At 41.8% G+C, this 20,101-nt stretch overlaps 1 long non-coding RNA gene across 2 annotated transcripts in view; it reads right to left on the bottom strand.

The window, feature by feature from the left end:
- The window catches only part of LOC146062661 (uncharacterized), a 143,005-nt gene that overhangs the window by 53,719 nt on the left and 69,185 nt on the right, over positions 1-20,101 (bottom strand). The window contains exon 3 of one of the 2 annotated variants that reach the window (XR_014471455.1): positions 11,515-12,150. The exons of the other annotated variant lie outside the window; for it this stretch is intronic. This is a non-coding gene — a long non-coding RNA (uncharacterized LOC146062661). Of the gene's footprint in view, positions 1-11,514; positions 12,151-20,101 lie in introns of those variants that run through there. 2 annotated transcript variants of the gene reach the window in all.

The raw sequence follows: 20,101 nt of genomic DNA, 5'->3' as shown, positions 1-20,101 counted from the left end.
AGACAAACAAGGGTCAAAAGGTACATTTGTGTAGGAATGCATATGTGTCCTCCCTAAAAAAAGATGTGTGAATCGGCCAAACATGAGAAAATTGCTTGTGACCAAACATGTATAAGTTTTTAAATATATATGATTTTACAGTGTCATAAGCAGATGTAGGAATCCTTTGTTAGAGAGATGTGAGTGCAATCATGTGATTGGTGGCATCTTACATCCAGAGTGTAGTAAAATCCAATTCATAGCAGATCAGATAGTGGTACAGTTCTGTATTTTGGGTACTATACAAAGATTGTGTGCAAAATAGTGGGCATGGGCTTAAAACATTGCTGAAACATCCTTTGTAGGTGTTAGATGTGGTTTATGTTATTGTATCATAAATACAAAACCTATGTTTGTATTAGAGTGAACACGTTGACACATGTCGACTTGTGTAGATTGAGTGTGCTACTGTGTAAAGTCTATGAAAGCACGTAGTGAATGTGTATAACTGTTTAGCAAATACCTACCTTAGCATATATAAGCAGGTCTTAAAAAGATTCTTACCTTAAATTAAACAAACCTTTAAATGTCGAGAAGTATAGAAAGATAAGCTTCCAATGTGTTTGAGTGCTGTGTGTGGCTTGCAGGTAGTGAAATCATGGTTTGGACTTAATAGACTGCAGCATTGGTTATTACATTCAGGTGTATGTGTTTGAGTAGTAATCAGCGTAAATTAGCAAACCCAGGCGCACGCTGGCATGGGGTATCTATAGGGGTGGTCTGAGATGGCGGTTGGCGGCCGCCTGTTTTGTGTCCGAAATGAACGGTGCTTTAGTCGATCGTGCGGTAGTAGCACCGCTCATTTTTGGTGCACACCCCCGTGTACGCCCATGTTTACGCCCATTTTCCCTCATTATTTCGGCCGCTCCCCTCAACACGCCCCTATGCCGCCCCCAATGCCCGTACTCTCGCGTACAGGTTTTTTCGCACGTAGAGACCCGTCCGTAAGCGTTGTGGAGTGCTCACGCCTGCGCATTAGCGAATGTACGCATGCGCAGATCATAAAAAATCCCGGGACGTACGCGTACGGCCCGGCCGCACCAACCAGAATAAGGCCCATAATGTGTGATTTACTCCAATGAATTTGGAAACTGGAAAATTTTCCAAAGTCCGAGATCACGTCAAGAACAGCGGGCAGTGAATCCCTGTAGTCATACAGATATATTAATAAATCATCTGCATATTGAGAACAACATCATATGCACACAATTCACGCACGGCCACATCTAAAAACTCCATTCCGTAAACCCAGCCAGCTGGTGTTGCTGCTTCTGGGACTAATGTCGATCAGGATGGTGAAGGAACGAGTTGCTATGCACCGTTCATCCATTAAACGAGCCTTGACGATTAGGGATGCCAGCACACCACCTGTAGCAAAACATTTTTTTGAAGCTGGGCATAGTATACGGGACTTTAAATTTATGCCACTGGACTGTGTAAAACCGCTTAAGAGAGGTGGTGATCGACACCTTATGCTATTGAGGAAGGAGAGTGAATACATTTATAAATTGAACACCATGGTCCCGAGGGGACTGAATGAGGAGCTAAACCTGAATGTTTTCCTCTAAATAGACCATGACTGTCCGAATTTGATAATAATATTGTTTTCCTCTAAGAAATCGTTGAGTTATCAAGGAGATCTACATATGTGCAGAAAAAGCTGTTTGCGCATTGTATGCTCCTTTTGAATAGTGTGATTTTTCATGTTTTTTTTTCCATGTAATCTTTTTCATTTTTTTCCACTTTTTTCGTATTGTATATATTGCATTGCCTTGTTGAATTTTGTAAGGCGAGAGTAGACAAGTTTCTCCAGTAGCTTGGAGAGGCATGGGAGCTGAGAGATAGGACCATAGTTAGAGACAGAGTTAGGGTCAGAATTGTGTTTTTTCAGAATGGGAGTAATCACTGCATGTTTGAGCAGAGAAGGAAAAGTACCAGTAGCAAGAGAGAGATTGCAGATTTTAGTTAAGGTTGGAATAAGCACAGGAGATAGATTTTTAATGACTTGTGAAACACCATACATTTTCTATATTCTATGTTCACATAATCAGGTAGCATACTTGTCACTCTGCCTAGTATGATGGCAGATAAGGTCATGGCTGACCATTTTTTAACCTTTAGGTAAACTTAACCCTACTTTATCATTAGTGCTTTGTAAGGATATTCATATGCATATCCCAAGCTTATGAAGAAAAGTTTAATTTGGTACCCTAGTCTGTTATCTAGGTTATACCAGTCCTGCCAAGTGGTCCCAGTTATGTGCCCATGACAAGTATACAATCTGAAACAGGTTGATGAACAATCACAGGCTACAGACAGAGATATAGGGAGGAGTGGTCAAACTAAAGAACGTCAGGGTCAGACAGCAAAGTTCAGAATCAGAAGCAAAGGTAAGGGACCAGAAATATAGTATATTCAAAGTTAAATGCTCAAGAAGAGGCTGGAAACAAAATAAAATTCAGTGATGCTAGGTCTTAAAAAGTAGTAATCAGGCCAATGATTTCCAGATCAGCAGCAACTGTGCGGTGAAGCATAAAGCCGTCACCAGAGGAATGACTGTACAGTGAGCACGCTCAAAGGGTTTAGAATTTCTCCTCTACACAAATTAATTGCAAATAGTAGTAAAGGAAAGTATGCAGTTTTGGGATGGCACAAAGGTATGCAACAAGGTAGATACCAGGAGGAGGAAAACAAATAAGTAAGGATCTAGGAAGACTAAAGGAATGGTCAAGAGCATGACAATACCAGTTTAATGCCACAAAAATGTAAACGCAAAGTCTCTCTCTAATGGACAAAACCATGTACACTGCAGGGGGGGCAGTTGAATTTATATCTAAGATATGCTTAGTGGTGACTTGAATATCTAGTTAGAAAAATAAGGATTGATTATAGATATTTAGGAGGGCTGCTGACACAGATATACCATAGTATGAATAACGGTAGGATGTATTATTGTATAGTGTGAAGTTTATTGAAGTTGCTGAGGCATCATTGAGGATTCATCATCCTTATTCTTTAGAGGGGGTCGATAGAAGATCCCAGTTTGGCTCCAACACTTGTATTACATCTGTTATATATGGATGAGGTAATGCGGGTGCCTGTCAGGCGGCATGCTGCATCGATATGACCACTGTATTTAGCCAACCATAGCACTAGGTGTTTATAAAAATACACCTAAAAGAATCTCAGAGACGTGTGACATACCCCACAGCTCGCTGATACACCCAGAGCTCATGATAATATGATTGAATAGACGGGAGTAGCAGAATTATGCGAGTGACCGGTGGCGGTGGGCGTGACTCGCCCAGACGTCCGCTGAGTGACAACAGAAACTGCAGCCTGTAACGCTGGATGGGCGGGTGTTCTGTCTTATCCGGCTGTTGCCATGGCTCCCCAGACGCTAAAGTAAGAATCCGTGGAGACGGATATGACGTTTGCGGTGCACAGCCGCGATTCCGGTGCGTGTCACCGCTGAGTTTCCTGGTGAGAGCAGGAGAAGGCGGTGGTCGGTCAGGAGAAGTGCACAGATAGGTGGCTGACAGGTGAGTCGCAGGTGCAGCATGATTTTGGCGGGCGCCCCGTTCCCTATTTAGCCATGAATGTTTGTTATTATACCTTATGCCCTTGATAAAGGAGGAGGACCTCCGAAACAGCTGTCGGGCAGTTAGGGCCACGGGGGTTAAGCTAATGCTGATGTGAAGCTCTCCCTGAAGTTGGATAAGTACTCCTGAAATTTCTTTTGATGCTTGAATAATATTGATGGCTCTTCATTGAATATAACTAAAAGTCTTTTGGCTCAAAATGGTGGTGTACTGGTTCTTGTGCTCTAATACCAGAAATGGATTGGATCTCTGAATATATAAATATATATATATATATATATATATATATATATATATATATATATATATATATATATATATATATAGCGATCCTGGCGGTGGCACTCAACTAAATAAATAACCACACCGTAGGCAGTGGCTTAAGCCGACGTTTCAAACCCTTTCGGGTTTTTTATCAAGGTGCAAAGAGATAACCATATACAGACATGGACAAAACTTAAATACCTTACAGATCCCGTTCACATCTCCTGCTGCGTCCTGGCCAGGCGCCGAATGATGACGTCACTGGATGAGAGCGTCGCTGGAGACGCGAAGAGAGCCTGTATCACGTGAATACACAAAAAAGGGAAATAAACAAACCGTAACCATGGGAACAAAACAGTGCAGGTAAATATGTTTTAAAAGCACACATCAAACAGGATCAAACTACTGCGGGACCCACAATGAAAAGGCCGTGAGGCGGGTCACAATAGAATGTATTGTCGCCGCTACATCTTTGCATAGGCGGGGACATTAGGTTGTGATCAAGTTGCAAAAAACATGTACAAAAGCAATCACACAGTTATCATAATATTAGCAAAAGCAGGAATCATAAAGAATAACTGATGAGTCCAAGCTGTCGGAAAAATGAAAAATGAACTACCGGCAACAACCGTAATTAAGCGGTAATGGTCGACACGTCATGTCAACACGTGTAGCGCCTTAATGTAAACAAGAACAGAAAATTGCACGGTAACAATGGCAGATTACAGAAAGCAGAAAAGACCCAAATTCTCATTTAGGCCCTTCGGCGCCAATGTGTCGAGGAGGTAAATCCATCGACACTCAGCCCGCAGTAACATTAATGATCTATCACCGCCTCTTTTGGGAGGCGGTATATGATCAATAATGCGGTAACGGAGTGATGAGAGTGAGTGTCTAGCCTGAGCGAAATGCCTCGCTACAGGCTGTTCACTGGTCCCAGACACTATCGCTGCTTTAATGGCAGAGCGATGTGCCGCTGCTCTTTCTTTAAAAGTGCAGTCGGTTTTACCGACGTAATGTCGTCCGCATGGGCAGCTGATAAGGTAGATGACAAAGCGGGTGATACATGAAACCCGGTGGCGAATGTAATATTTTTTCCCGGAGAATGGGTGGCAGAATGAATTACCCACTATCATGAAGCTGCAGGTAGTGCAGCCGCAACATCTGTAGCATCCAAGTTTAGGGGTCCCCAAAAAGGTAGTGACCGGCAGAGGAAAAGTGACATCATTTTTCACTAATAAATCGCGTAAATTGCGGCCTCTAGAATAGGCACACATTACCGATTTGTTTTGCATAGAGTGCAGTGAATTATCGGTGGCGATGATCGGCCAATGTTTTTTAACGCTCTGTCTAATGGGCGTGCTTTTTTGGTGGAAGGTATTAACCCATATTAGTTTATTGGCTGTTTTATCCACTGCCGGAGTAAGGTCTTGTTTAAAGTTGGGTTTGGGTAAAGACAAAATCTTGGATTTAGTTTGCTCCAGTTCACGGGCTGGGTATCCTCTCTCGAGGAATTTGGTGCACATAGCATCCAGGGATGTTACCAGGGTGTCATGATCGCTGGTGATCCTATGCACTCTAAGCATTTGGGACCTAGGTAGACCCTTTTTAAGGGGTAAAGGGTGGCAACTGGATGCCAAGAGCATGTTGTTACGATCGGTAGGTTTAGAATAAAGCGAAGTGACAAATTTGGCATCTGCGATCTGAATGTTCACATCCAGGAATTGAACCTGGGTCGGGTGAATTACGTATGTGAATTTGACCGGGGAGTTTGATTCATTGTGCTCCACAATGAGGTTTTTGAGGTTTTGGGCATCCCCAAGCCACCCAATCAAGAGGTCATCGATATATCTTGTAAACAAGAAAATCGAGCCTCTAGTAATGGGGTTATCAAAAAATAACTTTTTTTCAATGGTGAACATGAAAGCATTTGCTAGCGACGGGGCCACTGAGGACCCCATCGCACACCCCCGTAATTGCAAATTTTTAATATTCCTTTTTGTAAAGTATGGACCTCCATACTTAACAAATGCTCCTTTGATTTAATGGTAGCTGTCATCGAGGAGGTGACGAGGGAGTTGAATGACGTACGGGCGAAAATCCTGATCTTTGAACAGCAACATAAAGCTGCACTAACAGCCGATACCACGACCAATTGGCTGGAAAAACTTTCAGTACAAGCCGATAAATACAGAAGGGAGTTAGTGGCGTACAAGAAAAACAAAAAAGACCGTGTTAATCTCGATTACCTAAAACATGCTGTCTACCCATGGCTGACTGGGGGGGATCACATCAGTTCCCGTAACTTCAGACGACGACCACGTACTAGATTTAACCGCACAGGTTTGGACACTGAATCATCAGGGGCAGAAGCCTCTTCAGCAAGCGAGAGAGAAACTGAGCAAGGTTCCATACAAAGACCCCCTTTAGGGACCCAACATCGGGAGTCCTTAAACCCCAGAGGAAATATACGAGGAGGGGGGGGGGCAGAACCAGAGAGCAAGGGGTCAAAACCCGTTACCAACCCTCTCGGCAAAGACCGTAGTCTTTTATCTATCCTCTCGTCCCTTGAACAGCACAGAAATGGCTGTATTATCCAAGGGTTTGAATTTTGTGCCATCCAACAAACCTGATCCCTTACTCATTAAAGCTGAACAACTCAAATTGATTCGCCAACTCAAGCGACAAGAATTTTTTCAAGATAAACGACAAGATCAGTTACCGTCACCAGCTCTGGACTTTCCTGCCGTTCTAAGACCGAAGTCGAAGTTTGATCCTGTATCTGTAAATCCTTCAATCAGGACTTTTTCAAGACTTCTGGAACAGGACATCAACCAAGCCTTGTCTGTACCTTGTGTTGGCCATGCCAACTTCAGCTCTCAGGAGTGGAAAGCAGTTAAAAGCTTAAGCGACGACCCGAGTGTCGTCATACGTCCGGCTGACAATGGCGGCGGCATAGTCATCCAAAATACAGGTGACTATGTTTCCGAACTTGATCGCCAACTCAGTGACTCTGACACATATGCACTGCTCCCCAAAGATCCTTCCGCACAGTACAAGTCGGAATTGGATAAGTTGTTACATTCAGCATGCTCAGTATCCACCATCAATTCCTCCACTAGGGATGCTCTGATTACCAATTACCCTATTACTCCTTTGCTTTATTCATTACCCAAAATACATAAACATCCTACTAGTCCCCCCGGCCGACCCATCATATCGGCCCGCGGGTCGTTGTACCAGAAAATTTCCATTTATTTAGACTTTTTTTTGCAGCCCTGTGTCCAAGCCGAACCCACGTATCTCAAAGATACAAATACTTTGTTAGCTAAATTATCATCTGTGACAGAGATTCCCTCTAATGGTATATTAAGCACGGTTGATGTGACAAGCTTATATACCTGCATCCCGCATGATGCAGGGATAGCAGCGGTACAGAACCTCATCACCGACAATATTCTTTACTCCGGCCCCGACATTCCATTTTTTTTGCAGTTGCTTCACCTCACTTTAAAACGAAATTATTTCCTTTTTAATGGCAAATATTATTTGCAATTACGGGGGTGTGCGATGGGGTCCTCAGTGGCCCTGTCGCTAGCAAATGCTTTCATGTTCACCATTGAAAAAAAGTTATTTTTTGATAACCCCATTACTAGAGGCTCAATTTTCTTGTTTACAAGATATATCGATGACCTCTTGATTGGGTGGCTTGGGGATGCCCAAAACCTCAAAAACCTCATTGTGGAGCACAATGAATCAAACTCCCCGGTCAAATTCACATACGTAATTCACCCGACCCAGGTTCAATTCCTGGATGTGAACATTCAGATCGCAGATGCCAAATTTGTCACTTCGCTTTATTCTAAACCTACCGATCGTAACAACATGCTCTTGGCATCCAGTTGCCACCCTTTACCCCTTAAAAAGGGTCTACCTAGGTCCCAAATGCTTAGAGTGCATAGGATCACCAGCGATCATGACACCCTGGTAACATCCCTGGATGCTATGTGCACCAAATTCCTCGAGAGAGGATACCCAGCCCGTGAACTGGAGCAAACTAAATCCAAGATTTTGTCTTTACCCAAACCCAACTTTAAACAAGACCTTACTCCGGCAGTGGATAAAACAGCCAATAAACTAATATGGGTTAATACCTTCCACCAAAAAAGCACGCCCATTAGACAGAGCGTTAAAAAACATTGGCCGATCATCGCCACCGATAATTCACTGCACTCTATGCAAAACAAATCGGTAATGTGTGCCTATTCTAGAGGCCGCAATTTACGCGATTTATTAGTGAAAAATGATGTCACTTTTCCTCTGCCGGTCACTACCTTTTTGGGGACCCCTAAACTTGGATGCTACAGATGTTGCGGCTGCACTACCTGCAGCTTCATGATAGTGGGTAATTAATTCTGCCACCCATTCTCCGGGAAAAAATATTACATTCGCCACCGGGTTTCATGTATCACCCGCTTTGTCATCTACCTTATCAACTGCCCATGCGGACGACATTACGTCGGTAAAACCGACTGCACTTTTAAAGAAAGAGCAGCGGCACATTGCTCTGCCATTAAAGCAGCGATAGTGTCTGGGACCAGTGAACAGCCTGTAGCGAGGCATTTCGCTCAGGCTAGACACTCACTCTCATCACTCCGTTACCGCATTATTGATCATATACCGCCTCCCAAAAGAGGCGGTGATAGATCATTAATGTTACTGCGGGCTGAGTGTCGATGGATTTACCTCCTCGACACATTGGCGCCGAAGGGCCTAAATGAGAATTTGGGTCTTTCCTGCTTTCTGTAATCTGCCATTGTTACCGTGCAATTTTCTGTTATTGTTTACATTAAGGCGCTACACGTGTTGACATGACGTGTCGACCATTACCGCTTAATTACGGTTGTTGCCGGTAGTTCATTTTTCATTTTTCCGACAGCTTGGACTCATCAGTTATTCTTTATGATTCCTGCTTTTGCTAATATTATGATAACTGTGTGATTGCTTTTGTACATGTTTTTTGCAACTTGATCACAACCTAATGTCCCCGCCTATGCAAAGATGTAGCGGCGACAATACATTCTATTGTGACCCGCCTCACGGCCTTTTCATTGTGGGTCCCGCAGTAGTTTGATCCTGTTTGATGTGTGCTTTTAAAACATATTTACCTGCACTGTTTTGTTCCCATGGTTACGGTTTGTTTATTTCCCTTTTTTTGTGTATTCACGTGATACAGGCTCTCTTCGCGTCTCCAGCGACGCTCTCATCCAGTGACGTCATCATTCGGCGCCTGGCCAGGACGCAGCAGGAGATGTGAACGGGATCTGTAAGGTATTTAAGTTTTGTCCATGTCTGTATATGGTTATCTCTTTGCACCTTGATAAAAAACCCGAAAGGGTTTGAAACGTCGGCTTAAGCCACTGCCTACGGTGCAGTTATTTATTTAGTTGAGTGCCGCCGCCAGGATTGCTACATTTGTAGGAGATCCCTACCTTCGGAAGGCACCAGCGCTGTTCATATACCGTCTTGTGATTATTTGATGTTGCCCCAGGAGTGCCTCCTCTATGCAACTCTCTCTCTCCTATATATATATAGGAACCAGGAGACGGCACTCAGGTCTTGCAAGGTGAAAGCCACTATATACTTGCTCCGGTGCCCTCTGGCAAGAGGGGGTGAGGCCTCAGCGATGTATATTGCAATAGTCTCCTAACTGATCTTCCCAAGAACAGACTCTCACCACTGCAATCCATTTTAAATGCTGCTGCTAGGCTGATCTTCCTTGCAGGACGCTCATCATCTGCTGATCCGCTCTGCCAGTCCCTCCATTGGTTGCCTGTATCTTACTGTATTCAATATAAAACACTTCTACTCGCATATAAAGCTATTAACCATACTGCACCAGCATATATCTCTCTACTTATCACAAAATATCTCCCATCTCGACCACTCCGCTCTGCACAAGATCTGCGTCTCTCTTCTGCACGGATCACTAGCTCCCATTCATTATTACAGGACTTTCATCGGGCTGCTCCCATCCTATGGAATGCCCTTCCACGCACAATAAGACTATAAATAAATAAATGAATAGTTGTGTCAGGAACAATATGAATGGTACAATGTAGGAATGTGGAAACTCTGCAGGTGACATGGATAGGTGAGTGGATTGCTGGAAGCCTGTAGACCTAAATTGATTCATGCTAAATTGTAGAGTGGTAGATTCTTGCTAAATGGTACTAAGAGCCATATATAGGAATACACAGGCTGTGCTGCACAATCTTTAGCCGGTGATGATGATGAAGTACATTCAAGAAATTACATTTAAGATTGCGCACACAAGTATAGGTAAGTCAGCAAGTAGATATGTGCAATGCAAGTCCACAGGCAAGAAGACATAGGCTGTGATATAGCATCTGGTTTGTAGACTGTGGCAGAGAAGCACACTGATTTAATTAGGGAAGGCTCAACACTACATAGCAGGACCAACATGATAGCACAGTGCTTGGAGACGGACACACTGCCAGTAGCTTAACAGGTATTGCAGGCTGGTATTGATGTGGATCTGTAACAAGGAGCACTGGAGCTGGAAGTCAGAGAAGTAATTGCACTTAATGTGCACAGTGGAGTGTGGACAGGACAGGCAGCAGTAATCTGATGATAATCAGCAGGAAATAAAGGCACGAGTCAGAGCTGCTGAGCAGGAACTGCCTACAATAGTGTCAGAGGTAACCTTTGCCAAAATAGTATCCGCCACGTAACGGGAACATTATTCTGAAGATAAATAAACAGGAACATCCTGAGATGAATGGCAGTGGGTAAGTGGATGTGAGCACCTGCAGTGTGACGACCTGAATCCAGTTCTAGCATTCAAGTGTGTGTGGTTCAGCAGCTGAATATGAGGTACAAAATATCTCCTAACATTTAGATGTTCAACCACGGGCACCCAAAAAGGGGAGTGGTCTCGGCAAAAGGGAGCATGGCTTAGTAGGAATGCCTCAGCCTAACTCAAGTCATGCCTCGCGTATGCTGTCACTATGGGGGCATGCCCAGCTCTCTGGGAGCAAATTCTTATGGGTGTTCTACACTTTGTGGGGACTGTATAGTAAGTTTAATTTAAAACATGCATTATATTTTAGACAGCTCTGTGCAGACAAAGGTCATATATCTCTATGCTATTAATATGGACATGTTTTGCCCTTTTAAGCAGCACTTAGCTGTATGATTTAGAAGCACAATGTAAAACACCAATAAACATACAAAACTGTTACATTTAGTGTCTAGGTTGAGTCAATCGGGCGACTCCAAAAGATCAACATGCACAAGTGTGTTGCGCGCAGCTGTAGTGGAGTGAGGCACCTGACCCTAAGTATGGAGAGCAGAGCATACCATGCAGGGGACGTGGTGCACTACTTAGGTCTCCATGTGTTCAGGTGTCAAAATTGGCATAAAATTTTTGAAAAACTCAAGTTGACCATGTCCAGGTGTTGACCATGTCCTTTTGCTGTCAACTTTGCTGTAAAAGAATTGCGAAAATATTGCAGATCAGGGATTGGCTGCAAATCACTCACCATCGAATGAATCTTCAAGTGTGTGCAGTCTTTGTGTAACCCAGGACCTACTCGGCTAGTGCGATATAAACAGGCTGATCAGGGACACCCACAAGCACCGGCTTCCTGTCAATCAACTTGCAAATGACTTGTGATTAAAAAAAGCCGCTACATTTTTACTGTTGGATGGCCTTGCGCATGCATGCTATGATTCGTATGCATGTGTAGTTGTTTGCTTATTGGATGGCCTGCGGATTCACAGCCCAGTGATCAGTGAGGAATAACCCCCGTTGTCTGTGAGCTATTCCACACCCCAATTCATGGAGACGACAGGTGGAGTTTAACAAAAAGGGGAGGAAAAATTCCATATTGAGAAAGTGAGTCAAATTAATATAAATATGTATTTGTTTCTTGATTTTTTTGCATCCAAACGTTTTAAATGTTTTTATCTTCTTGCAGACTTCAGGCTATGTGTAATTAAGGAAATCCTTGCGTGCATATTAAAATTCCACAGTGCTCTGCTTTTATAAAAATGACTGTTTCGTGCCACTCCCAAAGCTGTTCTAATGTTTACTGTACTTAAAGAAAGGTCATTGGTTGGGACTTTCTTTTCTTCTTTTCTTCTGTGAATTAAAGAACTGGATTTTTTCATGTTTTGTAAAAGCATTACCAGCCCAAATGATTTTGGCAGTTGGCAGATCCTGTAGACAAAGCAGAATTCTATCACTCTATTTGCAACACTCAGATCAGGCTATTCTACACATTCTGTTAATCATCATCATCATTAGATCTTGGAAATAGTAATGACAGATCCAATTGTGTTTACTGTATGTTTTTGGTTTCTGTTTATTACTAGCACCAAATGTTATTTCTGTTACCCAGAAATAATAGGTGAGATTTAATAGGATGAGAGATTCAGAAAGTGAGAGATTTGGTGAGAAATCTCCAGTTTTTTTAAAGCGGCAATCATTTACACTGCTAAACCAGTTTGATTTTGCAGTGTAAATGATTGTCGATTTAAAAAAACTGGAGAATTCTTACCAAATCTCTCACTTTCTGAATCTCTCATCCTATTATATCTCACCCTTAATTTTCCTTTGGGGTGAATCCTATGCCGTGCGGATGATTTGCGAGTGCGCATCATCACGGCACTGGACGCACTTTACGGCGAGCTGAATTCGCTTAAAAGCGTTCGCACCTCCAGGAAGGTTGAGAGATCGGCTTAATTCAAGTACCGTTTTCAGCATTTAAAGGCATGAAAATGGTACCCGAATTGCACCTCGCACCCTTCAGACCTAATAGACTTGACCCCTTTGAGTGCCAAGTGAATTCGTCAAAATAGATGTGAAAATTACCAAGAATACATTTTAATTCATCATAATGACCGGTAATGTTTACCTCATATAGGAAATATAATCTTTTTTTACACTACATATTTTATTTGAATTTATATAACAAGTAAATGTTGTTACTCAAAGGGTTAAAGCATAACATAATGAGCCTAATGGAAATGACAACATACATAGTAAATAATCTGTTCCCATAGCTGCTACTGAACCTGCAGCTCTTTGCAGATCTTAGATCAGTGTTCTCTGGTGCATCCAGGATTGGCATAGAGGGCAGGGAGATGGGTATTTCCCCTGTGAGCCCCAGTGCTTGAAGGACCTTATACTTTCTTTGAGGTGGCAGAGCTTAGCCGGCCACAATTGGAGGGTGTGTGTGGGGAGTATTTGGGTGGAAGCTGCCCTGCATGTTCTGGCTGTGTCAGTATATAGGGGCCCTGCTGGCAAGCTGATTAACTACTGGCATCTGTATCCTTCTCTGAAGGAACAGCTGCCACCGGAGCTGCTGACTCTCAAGTGTACCCTTCCCTGCCTGAGACCCAACCTGGCCACCCAAGTCTCTGTCACGTGTCCTCTTTATTCAGCTACTCCCTCCTACAGAATCGCTGCATTTCCCTTTGCTTTTATTTAAAACTGGACTTTTGAGAATCAGTCTATGTTAGTCTACCATGACTAAGCTTTTGAACTGTCATGACCAAGCTCTATAATGGAAGAGCAGCATACAGTAACTGACTGTGTGCAGCTGGACTCTACAGCCTTTTGAATGATTGTTGTCCAGTATTAATATTAAAGGTAGTGACAATCTGCTCAGAGACATAACTTCACTGGTAGATGTGAACTTCATGTGAACTCACATTATTTCAACAGAAAAGTTAGCAAACAAAGTGCACATAATACTTTCTACTGAACAAACTAACACATATTTATTTCAGAAACGCTGACGTTCTTTCCTTACAGCACAGGAACTATTGAAAATCTACATTATGAGTGTGAAATCTATCACCTGTTTATACTCTTGGGGGGTGGGGTATTTGTTAAAGCTTGGAAAAAGAGAGATAAAGTGCTAGCCAATCAGCTTCTGTCTTACATTTTACAGGCTGCTTTTGAAAAATGTCACTAGCTGATTGGCTGGTACATTTATCTCTCACAATTTTATCTCCAAGCTTTGATAAATACCCCCCAGAGTGGACAAATGAGATTGAATATTCAAGCTGGTAAAATAAAGATAACCGTAAACTACCTCTTTAAGAAACAGTTAATCTCCTATATATAAGTATAATTGCAGAAATTATAATAGGCATGTAATTAGCAGTGTAAAAAGGGATTCAGTGAACCATTTCCATGGTGACCATCATCACAGAGTTAAACCAGAACTGCAGTCATGCTATACATAGGACCCATCTTGGTTCTACGAAGCACATTTCTCTTCTTTAAGGAGGTTGATATAAGTACTTGGATTTACCTAGAATGAGACCCCACTTTCAAGGCCAGATGCACCAAGATTATAATGTGGGGAGTGATAAATAACCAGCCAATCAACTCCTAACTGCCATGATACAGACTGTGATTGAAAAATGAGGGGAGCTGATTGGCTGGTTGTATTTCACTTTCCACTTTATCACTTTTTGAAGTTCGGTGCATCTGGCCCTCAGTGATTTTAAATGCTGAAATACCTCTTAGTTGTACTAAGCTTGAAAAGTGATAAAATAGAGAGTGATAAACAACCAACCAATCAGCTCCTGCCTGACATTTTCAAATGCAGTCTGTGACATGACAGGTAGGAGCTGATTGGCTGGCTGTTTATCACTCTCCATTTTATCACTTTTCAAGCTTAGTGCATTTGGCCCATGTGTCTTTAGATGTAACCATTAGTTGCACCATTAAAATTTTCCAGTTCTGCAATCCACCCGCCACGCCCCCATAACACTCCCACAATATAAACCATCTATGTGCATCTGAATAGCCACCACCTAACAACATAGATCACATTTTCAAGTCACTTTGAATACTGCATGTCTATCTTGAGATGTATGATGCAGCTTAGAACCTGCATGATTCCTGCCTACTGTCCCTACTGTGCCTATTTCTTAATTTAGTGACTGTAGCAGAGAGTTACAAAGCTCTGATGTTCATGTAAATCTTTAATGGTTTTTAATATGCACATGTGCCGGGCAGCTTTGTGGGAGTCTTGTATCTCCAAGGGGCGTATTAAAAAGCAACAGCATGTGATAATTACCTCAACTAGCAATGCAGAAATTAAAATGACCACATCCATTTATGAAGCTTAAAAGAAAATCTATCGGCTGTTAAAGACATAGCATGCACGCTTACTGGTCATGGATGGTCTTTGGCACCAGTGCGCCAATGGAGAGGGCTTGCTGTTTATACCTGGACATACCCTTTAACATCTGAGGGGAAGAATTCGGTACACAATAGGAAAGGGGGCGTGACCACTGGGAAAGGGGGCGTGGCAAAGCTTCCTTTCATATACATGTAAAGTTCGTGCAGCCTGGCTGAGCACCCTACCCCAATAAGTTACTTCCCTTTGTCTTCCTCTCCTGTGTGGCTATTTTCTCCTGTGAATATTCTTGGGTTTGGATGTTCTTGATTCCAAGTATGTCTCGAAGATCATAGGAAAAGGATGAAATAAAAAATAGGAGAACCCACAATGAGAAGTATTCCTAAGATAAAAAATGTTATTGGAATGTCACTTTGAGCTGCGGTGGCGTACCGAACTCACTTGTGACAACAAGGATAAAAGTGCATCAAGGTATCTTTTGAGTTGATAAGGAGGGTGGCGTACCCTTACTCACGTGTTGGGACGTAAATCAAAGCGCATCAAGGTTTCTTTAAATATCCATAATTTTATTGGACACAGTTAAAACATCAGGGGAATAAAATGGGAAAGAAGGTGTAAAGAGGAAGGTGAGGTGCCTTACCATGTGGTGGTTGGGTGAAGTCAAACCGGATAACATACACCCAATTTCTCACAGGTTAGCTGGACTCACCTTCACAACTTTTCTGCCTCCTGGGGGTACACTAGATCTGGGCCGACATGTTTCTAGATAACACTATCTCTTCTTCAGGATCCAGACTAGTGTAATCCTCGTGGCTCTATATATGTGATATAGAACTTCCGGTTCCGGGTTGTGTGACCCCGGAAGTGAAAAAACATCGTTTTTCTAAGTGCAAACAAAAACTTGCAGTTATGAGTATAAAATATAGGTGCAAGGTCCCCCTTGCTAGTGTCCCGTCTTATATCTCAAAACGAGATGTATTGCGGGTGTGGGATATGGTTAAAAAACTGTCAGTTTCGCGGCATCTGCGGAAGTTGTTAAGCCGCGACCGGAAGTTACTCCGGCGGGGCTTGTTCTCTGTACACCCGGAAGTTCTGTAGTTCCGGGTGGCTTCACTGGTGGGCGGAAGTGACGCGGGCGGGTGTTCCGTAACCGGAAGTCCGTCCGCCTAGATTCCTCCTTTGTACACCCGGAAGTTCGTTTCACATCATTCCTCATTGGCTTCATTGGGTGTAGGAAGTGATGTGAACAGCGATTTGGATATGATGAAAAGGACAGAGGAAGAAAAAAGAAAAAGAAGAAAGCTCATCTTCAAGTAAAACTCCGTACAACACGGGGAAAAAGAGGGGGCAAACTTTCCAAGAAAAATTACAAGAACAGAAAGAGAATTCAAAGGAGAAAGGACCTCACCCAGACATCAGGAACCATAGATGAAACCGTCACCGCATCGTCCATGATATTCAATTTAAGTGATAGACATCTTTCAAAAACAGAAGAAGATGTACTATGTAAGGGACTTAAGTACGCCCCGACCTCAACGTCAGATCCCTTTGAGAAATTTATCGACGTACATAAGTTCATTCGACAGATTACTTTAAAAAAATATTTCGTCAAAAAGGACTTGGAAACAACAGATCAAACTCTTCCAACCGTGGAATCCCCAAACATCTTGATCAGCCAACAAACTGAAGAAGAAATCCCACATACCACCTTGAAGAGAAAATCAAAGTTCTACCCTACCTTCATCAAAGGTAATTTCATTGAAACTTTCAGCAAAATAGTCATCAAAGAAATAGAAGAGATAAACGACAAACAGAAAAAGAAAATTAAGCATAATTTAACGAGAAAAGAAAGAGAGGCAGTGAAAACCCTGGAAAAAGAAAAAGACCTAATCATCAAACCTTGTGATAAGGGCGGTGGAATTGCCATAATGAATAAAAACCAGTATACAACAGAAATATACAAACATCTCAACGATCAAAGCACCTACAAAAAACTCAACCAAGACCCCACTACAAGAATAAAAGGAGAATTCAAGAAACTGATCGACAAACATCTGCTAAGTGGAGGGATCAACAAAAGAGAATATGATTTTATTAACATCGAGGAAGACACAACTCCAACTATATACATTCTTCCAAAGGTCCATAAGGACAAGAAAAACCCGCCCGGAAGACCTATCATAGCAGGGACCAACTCGTTAACCTCCAATCTTTCAGCTTTGATTGACTCATTTTTGCAACCACTAGTAAAACAGAATCATGCCTACCTTAAAGACACTGGAGACCTACTGAGACAACTACAAAACGAAACCTGGAACCATCAAAAAATACTAGGAACTGGAGATGTCACCGCCCTTTATACATGTATAGCACATGAAGATGGTCTCCAAGCAGTAAAATACTACCTGGAAAGAACTGATCACTCACCATCCACGAAAGCCTTCATTTCGGACTCCATCTCATTCATTCTCTACAATAACTTTTTTTATTTTGAAAGCAATTATTATTTACAAACCAGAGGAACTGCTATGGGGACAAAATTTGCTCCCAGTTACGCCAACCTTTTTATGGCGTACTGGGAGGAAACCACCATCTATAACAACATCATCTGGGGCACCAAATTACAAAAATGGCAAAGATACATCGATGATGTGTTGATAATATGGGAAGGAGAGGAACAAGAACTCAAGGACTTTACAGAATCTCTCAATCAAAACAACAAGAACATCATATTCTCATTCCAACTCAGCAAAGACACCATCAATTTCTTGGACCTCACTATCTACATTGACAACAACACTCTACAAACTAAAACATACCATAAACCAACAGATGCAAACACATATATACCCGTCAATAGTCAACATCATGCACCTTGGCTCAAGAGCGTCCCCAAAAGCCAATTCTTACGTCTTAAACGTAACTGCAGTAACAGCGAAACATTTCGCACACAAGCCAAAACCATGAAGGAAGAGTTCAAGGCAAAAGGATACAAAAATAACACCCTTGAGGAATTAATAGAAGAAATCAACCAGAAGGACAGGAACATGATCTTACAAAATAAACAGAAGAACAAAGAGAACAATGAACAATTTAAGTTCGCTTTCTTCTCCAGATACGACCGTAACCACAAAACAGTAGAAAACATATTCAAGAAGAATTGGCACATCCTACAGCAAGATCCCATTCTCAAAAACATTCTCCCTCCCAAACCCAAATTCGTTTACAGGAAATCCAAAAATTTGAAGGACCATTTAGTAAAAAGCTGTCTACCAGAAGAAAAAAGAACCAGAATACAAACCAAAGGCTTTCACCGTTGTGCAATGTGCATAGGATGCAGAAATATAAAAACAGAAACATCTAAATACACTGATATTACCATCAACAACAATAAAAAGAAAATAGAGGAGTTCATCACCTGCGAAACATCCAATGTGATATACACAATTGAGTGCACCTGTGGACTATTTTACATCGGCAGAACAACCAGACCCCTAAAAGTAAGGGTCGCGGAACACCTAAGGAACATTAAAAAAGGTCTATCCACCCACAGCCTCTCCAACCACTTCAAAACTAAACACAACTGCTCTATCAACCACATAAAGAGATTCGTCGGGATTCAAAAAATCAACAACAGCTGGAAGAATAGGAATCAAGAGGTCAATCTAGCCAGAGCAGAAATGAAGCTCATATATAAATTCAAAACTCTCATACCATCAGGCCTAAATCAAGACTTTGAATTAAAATGGTTCCTCTAATCACCATCACCCCTTCCACTTCCCACCTATCTCCCATACCATCACCCTTCTTATCTCCCCCTCTATTCATTCCTCTGCTATCATAGTCATATCCTCGGTTGGTCCTCCCTTCTCCTTCTAACCCACACCCTCTTGCCCTTTACGTCTTCCCCCCATCATTTTTAGAACACTTCCACCTTTACCTTTTTTCTTTTTCCTTTTTTTCATATTTTTTTCCCAATTTTTTTTCCCAGTTTTCTTCATCTACTTGTATTCTTAATTTTTATTTTATAGTTTTATCATTATTTCATTATTATTTTTATTATTATTATTTGTTTATTTATATATTCTCATTTTGCTAATTTAAGCTCCATTTTTATTTTTAGTCCAATTTTCCCCAAATTTCTTCATTCATTTTTTGTTTTAATTTTTCTATTTTTATTTTTATCTTTCATTATTTATTTTTTATTTTTAATTTTTATTTATTTTTTATTTTTTATTTTTTATTTTTTATCATTCTCATTCATATTTTTATGATTTTTCTTTATTTATTTATTTTCTTTTTATTTATTTATTTATTCATTTTTTATTTTATGTTATTTTATATTATTCCCCCTGCTTATTCATCCTTTTAGGCTTCCATTCTTTTACACAGCTCTCATTCTTGTTTATACTCTTCTTCCCATCTATCTTGTTTCCTTAACAGTCCTTTTTCATTCCAGATCATCCTCTCTTAACAAGCTCATCTCATCCTGCGTTACAAGACAGCGCATCATCATATCCAAATCGCTGTTCACATCACTTCCTACACCCAATGAAGCCAATGAGGAATGATGTGAAACGAACTTCCGGGTGTACAAAGGAGGAATCTAGGCGGACGGACTTCCGGTTACGGAACACCCGCCCGCGTCACTTCCGCCCACCAGTGAAGCCACCCGGAACTACAGAACTTCCGGGTGTACAGAGAACAAGCCCCGCCGGAGTAACTTCCGGTCGCGGCTTAACAACTTCCGCAGATGCCGCGAAACTGACAGTTTTTTAACCATATCCCACACCCGCAATACATCTCGTTTTGAGATATAAGACGGGACACTAGCAAGGGGGACCTTGCACCTATATTTTATACTCATAACTGCAAGTTTTTGTTTGCACTTAGAAAAACGATGTTTTTTCACTTCCGGGGTCACACAACCCGGAACCGGAAGTTCTATATCACATATATAGAGCCACGAGGATTACACTAGTCTGGATCCTGAAGAAGAGATAGTGTTAT

This window comes from Crinia signifera, chromosome 3 (genome assembly GCF_055691185.1).
Source record: "Crinia signifera chromosome 3, ASM5569118v1, whole genome shotgun sequence".
Taxonomy (NCBI): Eukaryota; Metazoa; Chordata; class Amphibia; order Anura; family Myobatrachidae; genus Crinia; species Crinia signifera.
This window is presented reverse-complemented; position numbering and strand designations above follow the sequence as displayed.